Source organism: Scyliorhinus torazame, chromosome 13 (assembly GCF_047496885.1).
Source record: "Scyliorhinus torazame isolate Kashiwa2021f chromosome 13, sScyTor2.1, whole genome shotgun sequence".
Taxonomy (NCBI): Eukaryota; Metazoa; Chordata; class Chondrichthyes; order Carcharhiniformes; family Scyliorhinidae; genus Scyliorhinus; species Scyliorhinus torazame.
This window is the reverse complement of record NC_092719.1, coordinates 49,949,425-49,968,408: the sequence shown is the minus strand read 5'-3', so window position 1 is coordinate 49,968,408 and position 18,984 is coordinate 49,949,425. Positions and strand designations below refer to the sequence as shown.

The following is an 18,984-nucleotide window of genomic DNA, read 5'->3' as shown; positions in this document are numbered from 1 at the left end:
GCTGTCATGCCATAATATTCAATGCACCTGGGCAGTCAGTGCGTGACCTACAATGTAAAGTCCAACAGGAATGAAATATTGCCTCCCTCCCCTGCCCCTAACATGATTATCCTGCCTTCTCTCTCTGAATGACTCCTGCCCATCCAGATCAGGAGCCCTTATCCCCCAGGCCATTAGCAGCAACATGTGTGTGCTTGTGCTCCTGTGGAGGATCACTGACAGTGAGAAGGTTCTCATTGAGGAACGCTTGCACTATGATTTCTCAGTGGACCTATCTACTTCTATGGTGAACACTTGCTTCTAAGAAAGGCATGCATTTGAGACATAACAGATGGGAAAAAACTCTCATTTAAAATAAAAGGCTGAGGACCCGGGTTCGATCCCGGCCCCGGGTCACTGTCCACGTGATGTGGAGATGCCGGTGTTGGACCGGGGTGAGCACAGTAAGAAGTCTTACAAAACCAGGTTAAAGTCCAACAGGCTTGTTTCAAATCACTAGCTTTCGGAGCGCTGTCCACGTGGAGTTTGCACATTCTCACAGTGTCTGCGTGGGTCTCACCCCCACAACTCAAAAGATGTGCAGGGTAGGTGGATTGACCACGTTAAATTGCCCCTTAATAGGAAAACCTAAAAAAAAACGAACTAAAATAAAAGGCTGCTCGTCCACCTGCTTGTATGGGGAATGTAGCTCCAGGAAAGGCATGCAGTTCGGACGAGATCGAAAAAAATCCCTTGTGAAAATTCTGACCTTAGTCATAACAGGTGCGCCTTCTTGGAAGCACTTCAAAGGTGATGGAGCGTGAAGTGTTGCGTTAATATCTGAAAAGCTCCTTTGATTGAGGCAACAGCTGCCAGACCTGGTGCTTGTAATAGTTAATGGGGAGTGAAATAGAATGTCAACAAAAAAAAATCACGCAGCCTTCAAAGCAAAGAGAGAGAAGAGTAACCATTGCAACCTGATTGGATTTGACATTGACCTGAAGTGAAATACTTCTAAGACTTTTCAGAAGACGAGCCATGTGGCCCTCATCTTCGCAGTGACCTCTGACCTGAATCCCTCCAGCCCAGCCCAAGGCCCCCAAGCCCCAGCTACCTAGAAGCAGCCCCCCCGCACCATGGCAGCAGTTGACTTACCCTTGTGCACCCTGGAGATAAATTCTTTGCGGTACTTACCGCCTTTCTCCTCTTAGAGTCAATGGTGGCTGGTCCCAGTTGTTAAGGACCAGTAGTGATTATCACCCAGGTGACTACCTGCTAGGAGGTGGGAAAAATGCGTGAGGCTGGAATATCTGAGTTTAATCTTGTCAATGAGATTGAAAAAATTAAAAATCACATGGGATTCAGGGCAATTTAACAAAGTGGATCCAAGATTGGCTTTGTGGCAGGAGGCAGAGGGTGTTGGTCAAAGGTTTTTTTTGTGACTGGAAGCCTGTGTCTAGTGATGTTCCATAGGTTCGTTGCTGGGTTCCTTGCTGTTTGTAGTGTGTAAGGATCCTTCCTGTTCCTTCTTATTTATTCCCTGTCCATTCCCTTGTTTTCACCTTTCTTTTATTTCTGCTGTTACATTTTAAGGCAAACAGGAAGATCCAGAAGGCTGTGCTGTTTTAGATTGACACGGTGATGACTCAGATTGATTGATTTGACTGGTGGCCAATGATTGGGCCTAAAAGACGGTGCTCTGCCCGGTAACAGGTGGTAATTGGATGGATCTGTTCCCACTGAAATGCTTCAGAGACCTAAGGAGCTTTCAGTTTCGCTTTTGGCTGCTAAGGGAGAAAAGCTCTCTTTTTCCCACTCTGTTTTCTCCAGAATTGACCAGCGAATTCTCACCAAAAGGTCACCGTGGGAACCAACTCGCTCTCTGCAGAAAAGGCTGATGCAAGCAGAGACCAGAATCTGGTACCTTTCTCTGCAGAACAGGCTGGTCTGAAGCTCTCTTGGAAAAGCTGTGAGTAAGATATTGCTAACTGCAAGGAAGATTGTGACAGGCTATAGAGAGACTTTAAATTACACTCATACTGTGAAGAATGTTGACTGAAGAACTCATCATCTGAAGCAAGGACTCTTATCTTTTGACCTTAATCCTTATTATTATTTTTATCTCTTTCCGCCCCTCTATGTTTGTCTGTCTTCTGTGTGTGGGTAGAGGGTGGGAAAGTTAAAGGAGGAAGTCAGGTTTTAGCTTGTCATTAAACAGTTGTGTTTACTGCGTATTTCATTTTGTTTTTGTTATAAATAAATAATATTTGTTTTTAAACTTACAAACCTGGTGACAGTAATTATTAGACAGCCAAGTGCCAAAGATTTAGGGTAATTTTTACAACAATTATTGGTTAATTCACTTGTGCTGTGACTCCGACGTGAGTGGGGCTAGAATTGACTGTGCACTTGCCCAGGCTGTGGTAACAAGTGTACATTAATGATGTAGACGGGAATGTGGGTGGTGTGATCAGTAAGTTCACAGGTGACACAAATTGGTGGTGTGGTAAATGGTGAAGGGGGAAAGCCTTAGATTACAGGGAAAAATAGACGGATTGGTCAAATGGGCAGAACAGTGGCAAATGGAATTTAACCCTGAAAAGTGTGACTTTTGGGAGGAAAAACAAGGCAAGGAAATACACAATGACTGGTAGGATGCTTGGAAGTACAGAGGACTGGAGGAACCTTCTGGTGCATGTCCATAAGTCCCTGAAGGCAACAGGACTAGTACATAAGGTGGTTAAGAAGTCATATGGGATACTAGCCTTTATTAGCTGAGGCTAATTGGGCAGCATGGTGGCACAGTAGTTAGCACTGCTGCCCCTCACAGTGCCAGAGACCCAGGACTCAATTCCAGCCTTGGGTGACTGTGTGGAGTTTGCACTTCCTCCCCATGTCTGCGTGGGTTTCCTCCGCGTGCTCTGGTTTTGTCCCACAGTCCAAAGATGTGTCGGTTAGGTGGATTGGCCATGCTAAATTCCTCCGTAGTGTCCAAAGATGTGTACATGCGTGGGGTTATCGGGATAAGGTGGCTGAGTGAGCCTAGGTTGGGTGATCTTTCAGAGGGTCAGTGCATATTCGATGGGCTGAATGGCCTCATTCTGTCCTGTAGGAATGCTATGATTCTATGGTTCTGTAGCATAGAATATAGAATATAAGAATAGGGATGTTATGATGGAGCGATATAAAACACTCATTAGGGCACAGCTAGAGTACTGTGTGCAGTTCTGGTCATCACACTCTCGGAAGGATGTGATTGCACTAGACAGAGTGCAAAGGAGATTCACCAGGATGTTGACAGGACTGAAGAGTTTTTGCTATGAAGAGAGGCTGGACTACTGGGGTTGTTCTCCAGATAGCAGAGAAGGCTGAGGCGGGACTTGATTGAAGTGTCCAAAATTATGAAGGACATAGATAGGGTAGATAAGAAGAAACCTTTCCCCTTAGTTGAGGGGGCAATAACCAGGGGGCATAGACTTAATGTAAGGGGCAGGACATTGAGAGGGGATTTGGGAAAAACATTTTCCCCCAGAGGGTTGTGGGAATCTGGAACTCACTGTCTGAAATGGTGGTAGAGGTGGCAACCCTCACAACATTTAAGAAGGACTTAGATGAGTGCTTGAAATGTCACAGCTCACAAGGCTACGGACCAAGTGCTGGAAAATGGTATTAGAATAGATATGTACTTGGTGGCCGGCACAGACACGATGGGTCGAAGGGCCCCTTTTGTGCAGTCAAACTCTATGACTCTATGAAATTCAGTCAATTTGATTTCAGCTTCTCACCCTCTCGGTTCATGCCAGCGGGAAGGGCCCAGGAAGATTGCAAACTGTTTTGCGCCTGACGTGATCCCTGTGTTTGGCCTCGCGCCCAATTTACCCGACACAGCGGGATTGCCGCTGGATGCAACACAGCTGAAAAATCGTCCACTTTGTCATTTTGGGGGAAAATTTCTCCCAGTGTTTATGGATTATAAAGCCTGATGCCGCAAGTCCAACAGTCTTCATTTGTGTGGATAATATGAAAGATCCTGTGGTGTAATACACATCTGTTTTGCGTATGCTCTGGAGTTACATGTTCACATTAATGGCACTTTTGAAAAGGTCGTTCACCCCACATACGTAGATATCACCAAAGGTTCAATGGAATTAATGCAGGTTACTTAGAACTATATGGTGGCTTTGTGGAAATGGGTCTGGTGAATTTAATTCAGCAGGAGGGATGGATTTCAGTGAGTAATTGTCAGATTCTATTTAGAAATTCAGAGCTGACAGCAGATGCATTACTCTGTAGTGCCGTGCTGGTGCTCTGATGTAGGCATTCTGATTCCTGAAGTTCTGAGTTGCAGTGTGCTGTAACTGATGTATTGTTAACTCAGATGACAATTGTGGAACACTGCCACTCTTCTACTTTCAAATCAGATTTTCCAGCGTGTAGGAGCTTAGAGTGATCATCTAAAGTTGCTGCCAGACAATTCTGTTTAAAGCACAGATGGGAGCTCAGCTATATTTGGCTGACATAGACTTTCCACTGCTGACAGCTGACAGCAGAATTTGTGTAAGATCTTTTGAGTTTGATTTTTTTTTAAAATCCCATTTTATAAAGAGCCTGGGCGCGATTCTCCGACCCCCCACCGGGTCGGAGAATCGCCGGGGGCTGGCGTGAATCCCGCCCCCGCCGTGTCCCGAATTCCCCGCCACCGGTCGGCGGGCCCACCCCCACGATTCTCCGGCCCGCAATGGGTCGAAGTCCCGCCGCTGTCAACTCTCCCCCGCCGCCGTGGATTAGACCACCTTTTGAACGCGGGACAAGGCGGCGCGGGCACGCTCCGGGGTCCTGGGGGGGGGGGGGGGGCGCGGGGCGATCTGGCCCCGGGGGGTGCCCCCACAGTGGCATGGCCCGCGATCGGGGCCCACCGATTCGTGGGCGGGACCTGTGCCGTGGGGGCACTTTTTCTTCCGCCTTCGCCATGGTCTTCACTATGGCGGAGGCGGAAGAGACCCCCTCCCCTGCGCATGCACGGGGATGTTTGTCAGCAGCCGCTGACACTCCCGCGCATGCGTTTCCCGGCGAAGACCTTTCGGCGCCGGCTGGCGTGGCGCCAAAGGCCTTTCCCGCCAGCTGGCGGAGCGGAAACCACTCCGGCGCGGGCCTAGGCCCTCAAGGTGAGGGCTTGGCCCCTAAAGGCGCAGAGACTTCCGCACCTTTGGGGTGGCCCGACGCCGTAATGGTTCCCGCCACTCCATTACGCCGGAACCCCCCGCCCCGCCGGGTAGGGGAGAATCGCGCCCCCTGTTTTTAACTCGCTTCCTGGATTAAATTTCAAACGTTAATAATATGTATGCTATGGGTTTTGGCAAAAAAATCATGCTATGTAGTTTCAAAAGGGTAGTTTTCTGTATGTCAGGTCTGAAGAGTCACAGAATGGTTTTATGCATTGGTATTATCTGTAGGAATATCAGCTGAAGGTGTCTTAAATACCATTGCACCATTTGCAATGCCTACTTTGAAATGTCTGTAATGCTTTTCTGACTGTATTGAAGCACCTCAGAGTCAACATGATCTATGTAGAAAACTTGAATATTATTGCACTTTCTGTGATAGTCATTCTGAAATGTTTCTAATGTTCTTTCATATATTTTACAAATATAGTATATGTTTGCAAAGAAAAAACTGAAGGTGTCTTATGCATTGCAGTGAACAACGATTGTAACTTATTCAATGAGATTCTCACAGGTACGACCACATGATTATTCCCAGCCACAAAAATGCGTTGTGTTCTCAGGATATGTATGACTGGCCTTTTCGTATCTCTTCACAAGCATGCGGCGCAGTGACGTAATTCCTACCAAAACACATCGCTTCGTCACTTATGCATGACACAGAAATCTTCTGTCACCTCATGAACCCTTTATAGTACAACAGTATAGACAGACTTGTAGGTTTCCCTCCATCAGCTGTAGCCCACAGTAGAAATATGTAGATGTTTAAGGAGCCAACTGACAATGTGCCTGGTAGATGTATCATTGCATTAATGGAGCCAGCTTCAGCAAATTAACCTTGCAGACATTTTCATTTTGCTGAAGCTTTCAGCATGTTTTGCCACAACTATTGCTAATTCGGTAACATCCTACTGTCTTTGAGTAAATCAAAATTCAACACTGCTACTGTTGAAGATTAAATCAATTACCATTAATATTAATTTTAAATTTCAAAATGGATGGTCCCCAAGTCCTTGCAATCTAACGTCAGCATTTTCATTAATAAACTATTTCAAAGATAAATTTCAGTTAATCTAGTAATTGGATCTCTTCAATGCAACAGCAATGTTACCCAACTGAAAACTCAAAGAGTGGGGAGAGAGATTTCTCTTAAGTACAACAGCAACAAGCAAAAATTGCAAACAAATTCAGTCATGCGAGTGTTATTTCTCAGGGTAGGTTCCAGGAATAGAACAGCCAGAAACACCTTGGGCTGGATTCTCCCAAAATGAGACTAGGGGAGGGATTCTCCGCCGGCAGAATTCTCCGTTTTGCCGGGGTCCGGGGGTTTCCCGACGGCATGGAGCTGCCGCACAATGGGAGACCCCATTGACCGGCCGGCGTAACGGAGAATCCCGCCAGCGGGTCGGGGCAGAAATGTGGCGGGGCGGGTAAGAGAATCCAGCCCCCTGTGCCCACTCCGGCGTAAAAACGGTGGTGTTTTACTCCCGAAATTCCTAGAAAAAAGTTGAACAAATTCGATACTCTGCAGGGGGCTATCAGGGACCCGGAGTGAATCTCGCAGCTTTAGCTGGGGATACGGGCCCCTGCACTTCCCGTTTGGAGTCCGCGCATGCGCACGGCGGAGGACTCCAGCGGCCGTGCCGTGCTCCATTGCGGACTCGGACCGCGGAGCCACTGAGTAGGGAAGAATCCCGCCTCATGTTCCTTAACAAAATTACCCATTTCCTCCAGTATCAAAAAATAATGTTCACTGCCTTGAAAGGTTACCCAATGTTTGGCTGGGCACATCATCCCGAACCGGATCTTACTGCGAAAAAGTGCTGATTGGGTCTTATTGAAACCCGCTTGTCGTTTAACCAGTTCAGCTCCAATATCTTGGTGAATCCTGATCCGGTTCCCCTCCCAGTTGCAATCGCAGGTTGCTTTAGCCCACCTCAGAATCATCTCCTCTTCTTGGAATTTGTGCATGTGCACAATCACCGCCTGTGGCGGCTCCCCAGCTCTTGGCCTCTGCATTAAAGATCAATGGGCATGATCGACCTCTGGAGCCTTCTCAAACACTCCCTCTTCCACCAACTTTGCAAACATTCTGGAGACGTAGCTTGGAGCAGTTGTTCCCTCCACACCCTCCGGCAGGCCTACGTTTTGTCACCTAGGTTTTGTCTCCTAGACCGATTTTCTTGGTCTTCCACCTTTTCCCTCAGTATTTTGCAGGCCTCACCTAACATCACCTTCCCCACCTCCAACGACACAATCCAGTTGCTGTGGTCCAACATCGACCTCTCTACTTCTCGGACCGTTGCCGGAATTCCAGGCACTGTCCCATACGATCTAAGGACCCTCGGCGAGGGGCTGTTGCTCCCTCAGTTGCTCCTGACCAATCCTCCTGCATCTCTTTTCTCTGCAGCTGAATCTCTCCGTTAATAAAATCCATTAACTTTTCCACTGGGAGTGTGGCCATCGAGACGATGTTTCCCCCTCCGCCATTTTCTCCACTGACGTTGCGCCACGTGTCACCTCCAACCCTTGGGCCAGGGCATTAACTGACTTTAAATGGGTTTGATAGCCCAGTGACATCCCACTTTGGGGGGGGGCGGGGAAACCCTCTACCAACATTGATTTTCCACTTTATACACAAAAATCCCCCATTAAATGGGTAAAAGGGGCCAAAATCAATTCCTCCAAGCATGAGCCACCTCGCGTGTGACCGTTTAGAACATGGCCACCAAACAAAAAAACACATTTTAAAGTTACTTATTTACTATATCTTACTATATTTGCTATAATCGTAATGCGTCATATCACATTGCGTGTCAATTTAAGGAGAGACTAGTACCCCTTTAAATAATTAAATTCATCAAATTAATATGTCCAATCAGAGATGTGCAGCTCATCATAACGAGACGTGGTTAAATGATAACAGTATCTTGTTTCCAGTTGTGAAAGATCAGTCATTATGTGCTTGCTGCTCTCCCATTAAACCAATTGCATAGAAGCAAATTGGCAAGTTCAGGAAAGTCGGAATGGGGAAGGAATAATTTAATCCTTGAACTTTGCTTGTGGAAGCAGACTTCCTTTGATGCCAGAAAATGCTGTCATCATCCATCAGAGGCCTATGTTAAACATCAAGGGGTAGAATTTCCAGTCATTTGTGTTTGTGACATCAATGTAATTCGGGCAGAATTGGCTGAACCGGCATTAAAAGGTTGGAGAATTTTAAGCCTGTCTGAGTTACGTCCAAAGTTACTCAGGCTTCTGTTTTCCGAGATATTTTACGTTGCTTCAAGATTTAATTCAGAAGAATGAATTTTTAAAAACATTTTCATCCGATGTAGTAAAACCTCACCAGGTTTTGCACCGAAAGCTAGTGATTCGAAACAAATCTGTTGGACTTTAACCTGGTGTTGTAAGACTTCGTACTGTGCTCACCCCAGTCCAACGCCGGCATCTCCACATCATGCTCACCAGGTTGCCACTCTTAAATACATCAAGGAACACTTTGTAAAGGAAGGAAAGAAAAACAATTGCTTTCTGGTACGTTACTCGATGGTGGTGGTTCATTGAAGATTTTATGTTTGTGATGATGCAAATGAATTTTTGTGGAAACTTACACTGTAACTTAAACAACAATATTTCATGTGTATTTTGGGTGCAATATTCCAGCTGTGCTCAAAGTAGAAACTTTACCCCCATGTATTCCCTATTAATAAACATGGTGCTGTTTCTTGCATTTGTTTCAACAGTAACAATGCAAATCTTATTAATGATTGTGCACCTACTTCGCGTGGAGTGTGTTATAGTACAATTGAGGTTTCAGATAAAAAATATTAATACTAAGAGTAAAGCTTAAGTGGTTTGCAAAGTCCAGGGTTTTGTAACGGCTTCTGAACAAATTCTGAATCTGTTCTCAGTTAGGTTCTTAATAGCCATTGGCACCTTCTTTCACTCCAGTGGAATCCACCATTGCAAATATTTATTTTAATGACAGCCAGTACTGCCATGTGATAGGACAAAAGTACACAATTGCTCCGATTGTTGGCCTCAAAAAGGACCAGTAATAAAGGGAGTGGCTGCCAAGATTAAAAGATTGAGCAGCCCTCATCATGCACGTGGTGTGGTTGAGAGGGATATGTAAATCAGACAGGATGGGAGTGGCAGGCTGTCTTCCCTGAACAACATCAGCAAACCTATTGGGTTTTTACAATAAAACTAAGATTTTACTGCTCACCTTTATCTGGTGCCGGCCCACAGAAGCCCAGATATATTGGGCGTAATTCTCCGATGCCGGCATGTTTCATGACCAGCAAATCAGCGCTAACCCTTCATTGATTCTGTAACGGTGAGGGGCTAGTACCGGTGGGGTGTGAAATGCCCGCGGATCGTGCCGGGCACAGCCAGAGAATGGCCCGGTCCCGGGCTGAGCATGTGCACGGTTGATGACCTGCACAGCGGTCACGCCGTACAACATGGCACCGGCCATGCGCGACCGTAACCCGCCAACCGAGTCCCCACAACCCCCACCCCCCGGCCACCCCCCAACAGTCCGCCAGCCCTAGCAGAAGCCACCCTGGCCAGCGGCATGGACATCGGCCACGTGTGGCGGCACTGGACACAATCCGTAAGCCCTCACGCCGGGTTCGCGCACGGTTAGGACCACATGTGGCCCGTGCCCTCGGGAACTCGGCCCATTGGGAATGGAGCATCGCGGGTGTGCCATCCGATGACATGCTAATGCCGTTGAAACGACACGTGGCACGCGTCACAACGCCAGTTTGGAGGGGGACGTAGCGCGGCGAACCAACATCAAACCGGCGTCAGCCCGATTTCGTCGTGGAAATCCATTCTCCGCCCGATTGCCGACAACGATTTCAGCGTCGGGCAATGGAGAATTCAGCCCATTAAATTTGAATTTGCAAATTTTGATATGTGTAGGCATGACAGCAGTGTTGTGTCATTGCAGTCCCAGATCCTTATAGATGTTGGCCCAATCGATAATGATACACTATAAATTTCAATCACCACATTCGATACCCGGCTTGGGTCACTGTCTGTGTGGAGTCTGCACGTTCTCCCCGTGTTTGTGTGGGTTTCCTGCGGGTGCTCCGGTTTCCTCTCACCGTCCAAAGATGTGCAGGTTAGGTGGATTGGCTAGGCGAAATTGCCCTCAGTGCCCAAAAATGGTTGGGTGCGATTACGGGGATAGAGTGGAGGTGTGGGGATTGGGTGGAGCTGTAGGCTTGCCTCTTTCCAAGGGCCGGTGCGGACTCGATGGGCCGAATGGCCTCCTTCTGCACTATAGATTCTATGATTGTACATGAGTAAATATGATCATCTAAAAATTTTCAAAGGCTCAATGTTTCTGCATGTAGATCATCCCTATGGACTGTATTATTGTACTTATATCATTGAATTGGTAGATCCACTATGCTAAAAATGAAGTTTAAATGGCTGCTGACACCGGGCAGAAGATAACCAAGAGCTTCTGTGCTGGTAATGTTCTGTATTTATATTGTGATTTTTGTTGTAGTTTTTACTGTCTTGATCTGAAAGATTGCAAGGTATTTAAATGTACTTCGAAAGTTTTGTTCAATATTTGTGAATTAAGCCTTCCAACTGCAAAAAAGAACTACTCATTATGATAATTGAAACTAGCAATAACAATGAATATATGATATGACCCCAGGAATGAATACCTGTAAGGATATTACCTTCTGATACTCCTGCGCTCATCTACAAACTAAGATCACAGGGTTTCCCCTCCCGTGACTACCCATAATATCAGGTGTAGCACCAAGTTTGATGCTTGGTTTGTCTTCTAACTTGGCTTAGCGATAAACAATGCACAAGGAATTACGCTAGCACAAATGCTGATGATGCTGGAAATTTGAAATGTAAACTAAAACTGCTGGATGTTCTCAGCAGGCCTGGCAGTGCCTTGGAGTGAGAACCCCCCCCCCCCCCCCCACGTGGCCTGTTTTGCAGCAGTGCAGGCGGCTCACCATTGTCTGTCGGCGGGATCTTCCAGTCCTGCTGCTGTCAACGGGTTTTCCCATTTTCTGCACCCTCCGCTGCCTGGGGAAATCAGCAGAACCCACTAGAGGGAATGGCTGGAAAACTTCAGCCAGAGCTGGCGAGTGGGATTTTCCAGCCAACTTGCCTGCTCCACGATTTTTAAAAGCACAAGTGAGCCGTGCCATCGGGAACTCAGCCCATCGGAGGCAGAGAATTGTGGCGGCTCCGGAGAATCCCGGGTCGGGCCCGCTAATGATATGCAAATGGTGTCTACTGTACGTGTGTTCTGGAACGCATTGACGCCGCTGTTGAAGTGCTGGAGCACTACGATTTCAGCGTCAGAACCGATTTTCCGCTAGCTAGGATGCCAGTGAAGAACATGATCAAGTTCGATTGTGTCATGAGAATGGCACTTTAAGAAATGTTTGGCTGCTCATGTTACTGCAGTGATGTCAGAGTGTGGGTGGAGCTGAGCTCTGGTTCTGATTTTTAGTTTCATTTTGAGAAAAAGCTTGGGTGTGTCTGGGTTTTTCAGTGTGTTGCAGCTGAAGTCAGTCAAAGCAGCTGTATTGGTGAGCTCTCTGCCATGAAGGACTATCTCTTAATCATTTTGTGAATTCAGAACTATAAATGTTTTGAGTATTGAATGTAAACCCTGGTGTGCTTCTGTTTAAAGGTTTGTTAAGTCTGGGTGAAAAGGACAGCATATAGGTTACTTAGTGTTGTATTCTTTGGGGGGTGTATTTGATTTACTGGTTGCTAAGATGTTCACTGTTTGTTTTAGAAAGGTTAACTTGAGTTCATAGAATAAACATTGTTTTGCTTTAAAAAATACTTTCCATTTCTGCTGTACCACACCTGTAGAGTGGGCCATGTGCTCCCCATACCACAATCTATTAAAAGTTGTGGATCAGATGAACTCAATGATACACTTTGGGGTTCTCTAAATACTGACCCATAACAATTGTCAAAATAAATGTTGGCTGGAATCTTACCACGTGTCAGTCCCAATCTCACGGAACTTTGACCCTCTCAAGCTAAAGTTTTTTTCTTCATGTGAATCACACTTGCTTATGGCAGCCTCTGCTGATTCGCTCACCCAGGAGTAGCTTAATCACTGGGGAGCTCCATATAAATGCCTCCATGGCACTCCCCAGCACTTGTTCCAGATCTATTGATGGTGAGATGGTTGCCAGTAAGCCAGCTCCAAAATTCACGGAGGGAATCCTCACCAGGCTACTGGATGGAATACTGAAGAGGCGGGATGTTCTGTACTCGCACTTGAGGCCCATGCATGCCACTCCTCAACCAACTGAACTGGCTGTACTTCCGCTTACACTCTCCCCATCCGTCACTCCACAGGACAAAATCCAGCACAACTGGCGTGAGAAGCCCGTGTTTCTCACTGACAGCTAAATACCGACCCCATTATGTATTCACTTTATAATCATAATATGAATGCATACATCAGACCAGCATTATAGTGGTACCTTGTATTCACTCTTAAACTATAAAGTTAGGGGGCTGGATTCTTCGGTCCCCATCGACAAAATTACGTTCAGCGAGGGGGTGGGGAATCCCCGATGACTCCAATATCGGGGGCGACGCCGCTTTCGCGTTGCTCCACCCCTGAAAAGCGGTGTACTCTAGGAGTATGCCATGCCATGTATCCACGGCCTCAGGTCATTGCTTGAGGCCCACCCCGCGATGCTCCGTTCCCGACTGGCGGAGTTCCTGACAACGCGGGACACGTGTGGTCTCACCCATCGTGAAATTAGCGTGGCGGCAACGGATTCTGTCCGCCGCCGCCACAGCCGGGAGAGGGCCGATCTGCGGGCAGGCGGGGGGGTTTCATTCGGGGCTGGGGGCATTGTGGGCGGGCGGTCTGAGGCACGCGAGCAGCTGAAGGGGGGCACTTATTTTGCAGTCCGGGTCCGCGGGCTGAGTCCGCCATGAAGCACGGCGTGGCCGCTGTAGGCCGCTAGCATGTGCATGTGTGGCCACAGACCCGGAAATGCTCAGGGCCATATTGGTAGCTATAATTGGGAGTTCTACGCTGCCTCCCTGCTAGCCCCCAGCAAAACAGTGAATCAGTGGCCATTTTGTGCCAGTTTTCCTGGCGTAAAACACTACCGTTTTCACACTGGCGTGGGGATTTAGTCTCCCAAATGGAGAAACCAGCCCAGGGTTTGGGTAGCCTAAGGAATTCCATGTGGCGGGGGTGTGAAAGGATTTGTATAACAAAAGAACATCTTGAATTTCTCGAGTATCTTTTACAACTTCAGCCTCCTAATGCAGAAAGCTGGGTGGTGGAGGATAGAACTGAAGCCATACTTTACTCATTCTTTTGAGTTTTAATTTGCAGGATACACATTGCAACCACCACTTAATCTAGTCACCATAGGTTTAACCGTCGGGTACAGAGCCAAGGGTGGTATCATGACCGGTACAGGCGTTGAGGGCCTGTTCGTCTGCTGTATTGTTCTTTGTTCTTTCCTCCTATTTATAGAGCAAAAGTCCATCCTTAATTAATACCCATCAGCTGCATACATTAAGTACATTGGGCGGGATCTTCTGACCATTCCCGCCTGCAGGATCTTCCAGTCCTGCCGACAGCATTCCCCCATGGCATAGGGTTCGGACAGTGGGAAACCCCATGAACAACTGCAGGACCAGAAGATCCCACCGCTGGCCAATGGCCTTTGCTGCCGCAAACCATGCTGCAAGGGGTGCAGAAAATGTCACCCAATGATTGATCAGTTAACACTCAGGATATCCTAAATTGCTTTAAAGCCAATGAAGTACTTGTAGAATTGTAGTCACTCTTATGATGTAACTAACATGTAGCAGAACTATATCCCAGTAGACATCATAATCTTCAGAAGAGTGAGTTAAGTGATATTGAGGGCAAATAGAAATTGGAATTGGTTGGAGATTGCTTGAAATCCAATTTTAATGAACAGTGTAATCATGCTGATTTCTGGAAACTGGTACAAATGGCTTCTGTATCTAAACCAATTTGCCCAGGGGCTTATTAAAACATAATTGTATGGAATGAATCAGATTTGCCCAGTTAAACAAAGAATTGAAAAGGAATATCTCTGTAACAATTGAACACGTGGAATGATGAAGTAAAACCTGGCAATTTCCCCGAATCTAACATGTTTGTAAAACTGTGCGGCACTGTACCACAGAGAGCAGAAGGTGCAGAATTAATTCCTGTCCTCTCCTGACCGATCCCAATGTGAATGTTGCAGTTGTGGGCTGAATCTTTCAGCAGATGTGGAGACCAGGACGCGGGGACAATATGTTGTCAGTACATTCAATGGTGCAACCTTGCAGGAGGCAGCCTCCTGATTAGCTGTTATGGCATTTGGCAACCCCACCGGGATAGGTGGCAATGCTGAGGCAAAAGGGCATTGGTCAGAACACGAGCGTTGTCTCAGATGCTTTCTGAAAAGCTGAGAATTAAGAGGCCTATGGCTAGAACAGCCATTGGTGTGGAATGGGATCCACAGGTGTATTTTAAAAAATTTATTATGGGATGGTGGCCATCATTTATTGCCCATCCCTAATTGCTTGAGAAGGTGGTGGTGAACTGCTTTCTTGAACTGCTGCAGTTCATGTGGAGTAGTTACAACAGAGAACTAATAGGCAAGGAGCTCCAGGATTTTGACCTAGCGATGGTGGCGAGCCAATGGGCTATTATCAGGGTGACTACTTCATCTGGGTATGGAACCTCTGGCTATGAAGATCTCCCCCCCCCCCCCCCCCCCCCACACCAAGCTGCCCACTGGGAGACTCTTCCATTGTGCAGGAGATACAAAAGTCTGAGAAAACGCACTAACAGGTTCAAGAACAGCTTCTTCCCTGCTATTAGCAGATACCCTGAATGACCTTCTTTCAGACTGAACTGATCTCTCTACACATCTTCTCTAATGAGTAGCAGGGTCAACGGCAGGGTTCTGAGGAATGTGGAGGAACAGAGAGATCTTGGGGTTCATGTCCACAGATCTCTGAAGGTTGCCACTCAAGTGGATAGAGCCGTCAAGAAGGCCGATCGTGTGTTAGCGTTTATTAACAGGGGGCTTGAGTTTAAGAGCTGTGGGGTTATGTTGCAACTGTACAGGACCCTGGTGAGACCACATTTGGAGTATTGTGTGCAGTTCTGGTCACCTCATGATAGGAAGGATGTGGAAGCATTGGAAAGGGTGCAAAGGAGATTTACCAAGATGCTGCCTGGTTTGGAGGATAGGTCTAATGAGGAAAGGTTGAGGGAGCTAGGGCTTTTCTCTTTGGAGCGGAGGAGGATGAGAGGCGATTTAATAGAGGTTTATAAGATGATGAGGGGGATAGATAGAGTGGACGTTCAGAGATTATTTCCTCGTGTGGATGTAGCTGTTACAAGGGGGCATAACTATAAGATTCAGGGTGGGAGATATAGGAGGGATGACCGAGGTAGGTTCTTTACTCAGAGAGTGGTTAGGGTGTGGAATGGACTGCCTGCTGTGATAATGGACTCGGACACTTTAGGAACTTACAAGCAGTTTTTGAATAGGCACATGGAGCACACCAGAATGACAGGGAGTTGGATAGCTTGATCTTGGTTTCGGACAAGGCTCGGCACAACATCGAGGGCCGAAGGGCCTGTTCTGTGCTGTACTGTTCTATGTTCTAGTACTACTCTCTATATGCTTCACCCGATGTCTGTGTCTATGAATTTACATTGTGTATTTGTTGTATGTCCTATGTTTTTCCATGTATGGAACCATCTGTCTGGACATACTTTTCACTGTTCCTCGGTACACGTGACAATAAATCCAATCCAATCCAACAGGCTGCCTCCACGGAGCCAATGGGCTTTGCATTCAACAGAGGGTCACTCCAATTGGGGGCGGGGAGGGGAGGAGGAACTGCCATTTCATTCGGGAAAACAAACTTCAAGTGGGGCCTTTATTATCCTAATTGTTTGCCTATGCCTGGGAATTTGTCTCAGCGGTCAGACGGCCTGGAGGTCCCATCCTATTTTTCCCACTATTTTTCCCAACATCCTGTCCTCAAACCTGTTTCCACAGGGTTGGGGAAAGTCGGCCTGTTATCTCAGTGCTCTCGGGATTTGCAACAGCATCCAGGCGGGAGTTCTTGATCCCAATCACCAACCATTGACTCACACTGGAAATAAGATGTGTATGAATATCAGGTGACGTTTTGTGGTCGAATGGTTCGTCATTACTTTTTGTCAGGCCCACGAATGGAGAACGGCCTTTGGTGAGGGAGTGGGAAAGGTAGAGTTCAACAAGAAGTCAACATTTCTGAACAGAAGGAAAATAACATGAAAAGCTAAAATGTCCAGCAGACAGCGAACAATTTACTGAATCATATGATGACTGGAGAACATGCAACATTGTGGTGTCACTGTTAAACTTTGCACGCAAGAGGGAGATGAATAGTTTTTTTCTGAGTATGTTTGTTCACTCAAGGTTAGCAAATTGTAAAAGACTAGAAAAACTGTACAAGTACGGAACCGTGAATTGATGTCTACAGTCAAAGGGCAGTATAATCATCAGGATTGTAACAAATTCAATCTCAAAAAGTAACAGTAAAAACATAAATCAGACTGTCAATATAATCTCAGTGTAAAGGGGAAGTATAAATTCTGAAATATGACATCGTCCTTAATAGTTTTAAAGCAGCATTTCCAATCGGGTTCCCAAAATCATACTGTTTACAATTTAAAGGCTTACTCACACTACAACTGTAGCACGAGAATGATGTTTGCAGTAACACCACAATTCTAATGTAATTGTAGCTCAGACCCAGGGTGAAATACCCACATATCCAGAGTGACTCGCACTCTCTTTTACATCAGGATAAGTTCAGGCCTTAAACCGGCATGATTTTAGCTTGGCTTCAGCTCAACATGCGTTGCAAGTGAACCATTTAACTGCTGATAATGAGTAATCGAATAGTAATTGGTACAGAACCTCCCTGGAAGTGATAATATGCTCTGCTAGAGTACCAGCATTAATTTGGCATCAGTGGTTTGAGCTTAACAGGACCTACTCATTTTTGTACGTGGAGCAAATTTCCACGATTTTCCATGAGGGAGTTCGACATACAAAATGGACCAGCTTTCTCTGCAGCAGAATATCTAATGGTATCCGTTGTCAGTTCATCTTCTTGTCATGCATTTAGGTTTATTAATATTTTGCTTGTTAAAATGCTGTGCAAACAGTGAGGGTCCTTCCTGATTGTTCTTGTTTAGTCCCTTATTTCCCCTTTCTTTTATTTTTGCCATTACATTACATTTTTGATCCATGGATGTTTAATGGATCTGTGACTTTAAGACAAAGCAGCCGGTGTCTTTAATTCAAACAGAAGGGTCCAGAAGCGCTGTGCTGTTTTAGGCTGGTGATTGCAGATTGGCTGACATCAATGCTGACTTTGTTTGATTGATTTGGCTGATGGCCAATGACTGGACCCAAAAGGCTGTGCTCTGCCCAGTAACAGGTGCTGATTGGATCTGATCCCACTCAGAGTCACAAGGTCCCAGTTTGGTTTCACCTTTGGTTCTGCAGCTTGGATGTCGGGTTCTACTTAATTATCTCCAAGCATATCTGACTAATCCTCTCCATAATGCCACCGTGGGGGCTGATTCTCTCTCCAGTAAGTCTGGATGTCATTCTCTCGAGACTGCAAATGCTTGAAATCAAATCACGAACTGAAAGCAAGGTTTGATGTGGAATAAAGTGTCTATACAGAAAGATGTAGGCCTGGAGGTGAACCTTGAACTGAAGGCCCAGTTTGATAAGAACTAAAGTGACTCTCCAGAGTCCTGCTGCCAGTGAGTACTAAATTCTCTAACCTGAATCAATGACTTTGCAAGGAAGGCCATTACCAGTTGTAAACCCGAGACTTTAACCAGCACGCATGCTGTGAGGAAAGCATGCTAAAGAACCACCATTTGAAATAATGGGCAAAATTCTCCCCCAACGGCGGGATGTCCGCCGACTGGCGCCAAAGCCGGCGCCAATCAGACGGGCATCGCGCCGGCCCGAAGGTGCGGAATGCTCCGCATCTTTGGCGGCCGAGCCCCAACATTGAGGGGCTAGGCCGACGCCGGAGGGATTTCCGCCCCGCCAGCTGGCGGAAATGGCGTTTGTTGCCCCGCCAGCTGGCGCGGAAATGCGGCGCATGCGTGGGAGCGTCAGCGGCCGCTGTCAGTTTCCCGGCGCATGCGCGGGAGCGTCAGCGGCTGCTGTCAGTTTCCCGCGCATGCGCAGTGGGGAGAGTCTCTTCCGCCTCCGCCATGGTGGAGGCCGTGGCGGAGGCGGAAGGGAAAGAGTGCCCCCACGGCACAGGCCCGCCCGCGGATCGGTGGGCCCCGATCGCGGGCTAGGCCACCATGGGGGCACCCCCCGGGGTCAGATCGCCCCGCGCCCCCCCCCCCCCAGGACCCCGGAGCCCGCCCACGCCGCCTGGTCCCGCCGGTAAATACCAGGTTTGATTTACGCCGGCGGGACAGGCAATTTCTGGGCGGGACTTCGGCCCATCCGGGCCGGAGAATCCAGCGGGGGATCCCGCCAACCGGCGCGGCCGGATTCCCGCCCCCGCCCAATCTCCGGGAGCAGAGACTTCGGCGGGGGCGGGATTCACGGCGGCCAACGGCCATTCTCCGACCCGGCGGGGGGTCGGAGAATGACGCCCAAAGACTCTTATCTTTTCACCTTCAACCATATTAAGTTTACCCCTCCCCCCCTCTATGTTC

At 47.3% G+C, this 18,984-nt stretch overlaps 1 protein-coding gene across 3 annotated transcripts in view; it reads left to right on the top strand.

Moving 5' to 3' along the window:
- Positions 1-18,984, top strand: part of LOC140388005 (chemokine-like protein TAFA-5) — a 1,047,435-nt gene that overhangs the window by 46,798 nt on the left and 981,653 nt on the right. The gene's annotated exons all lie outside the window — the stretch shown is intronic.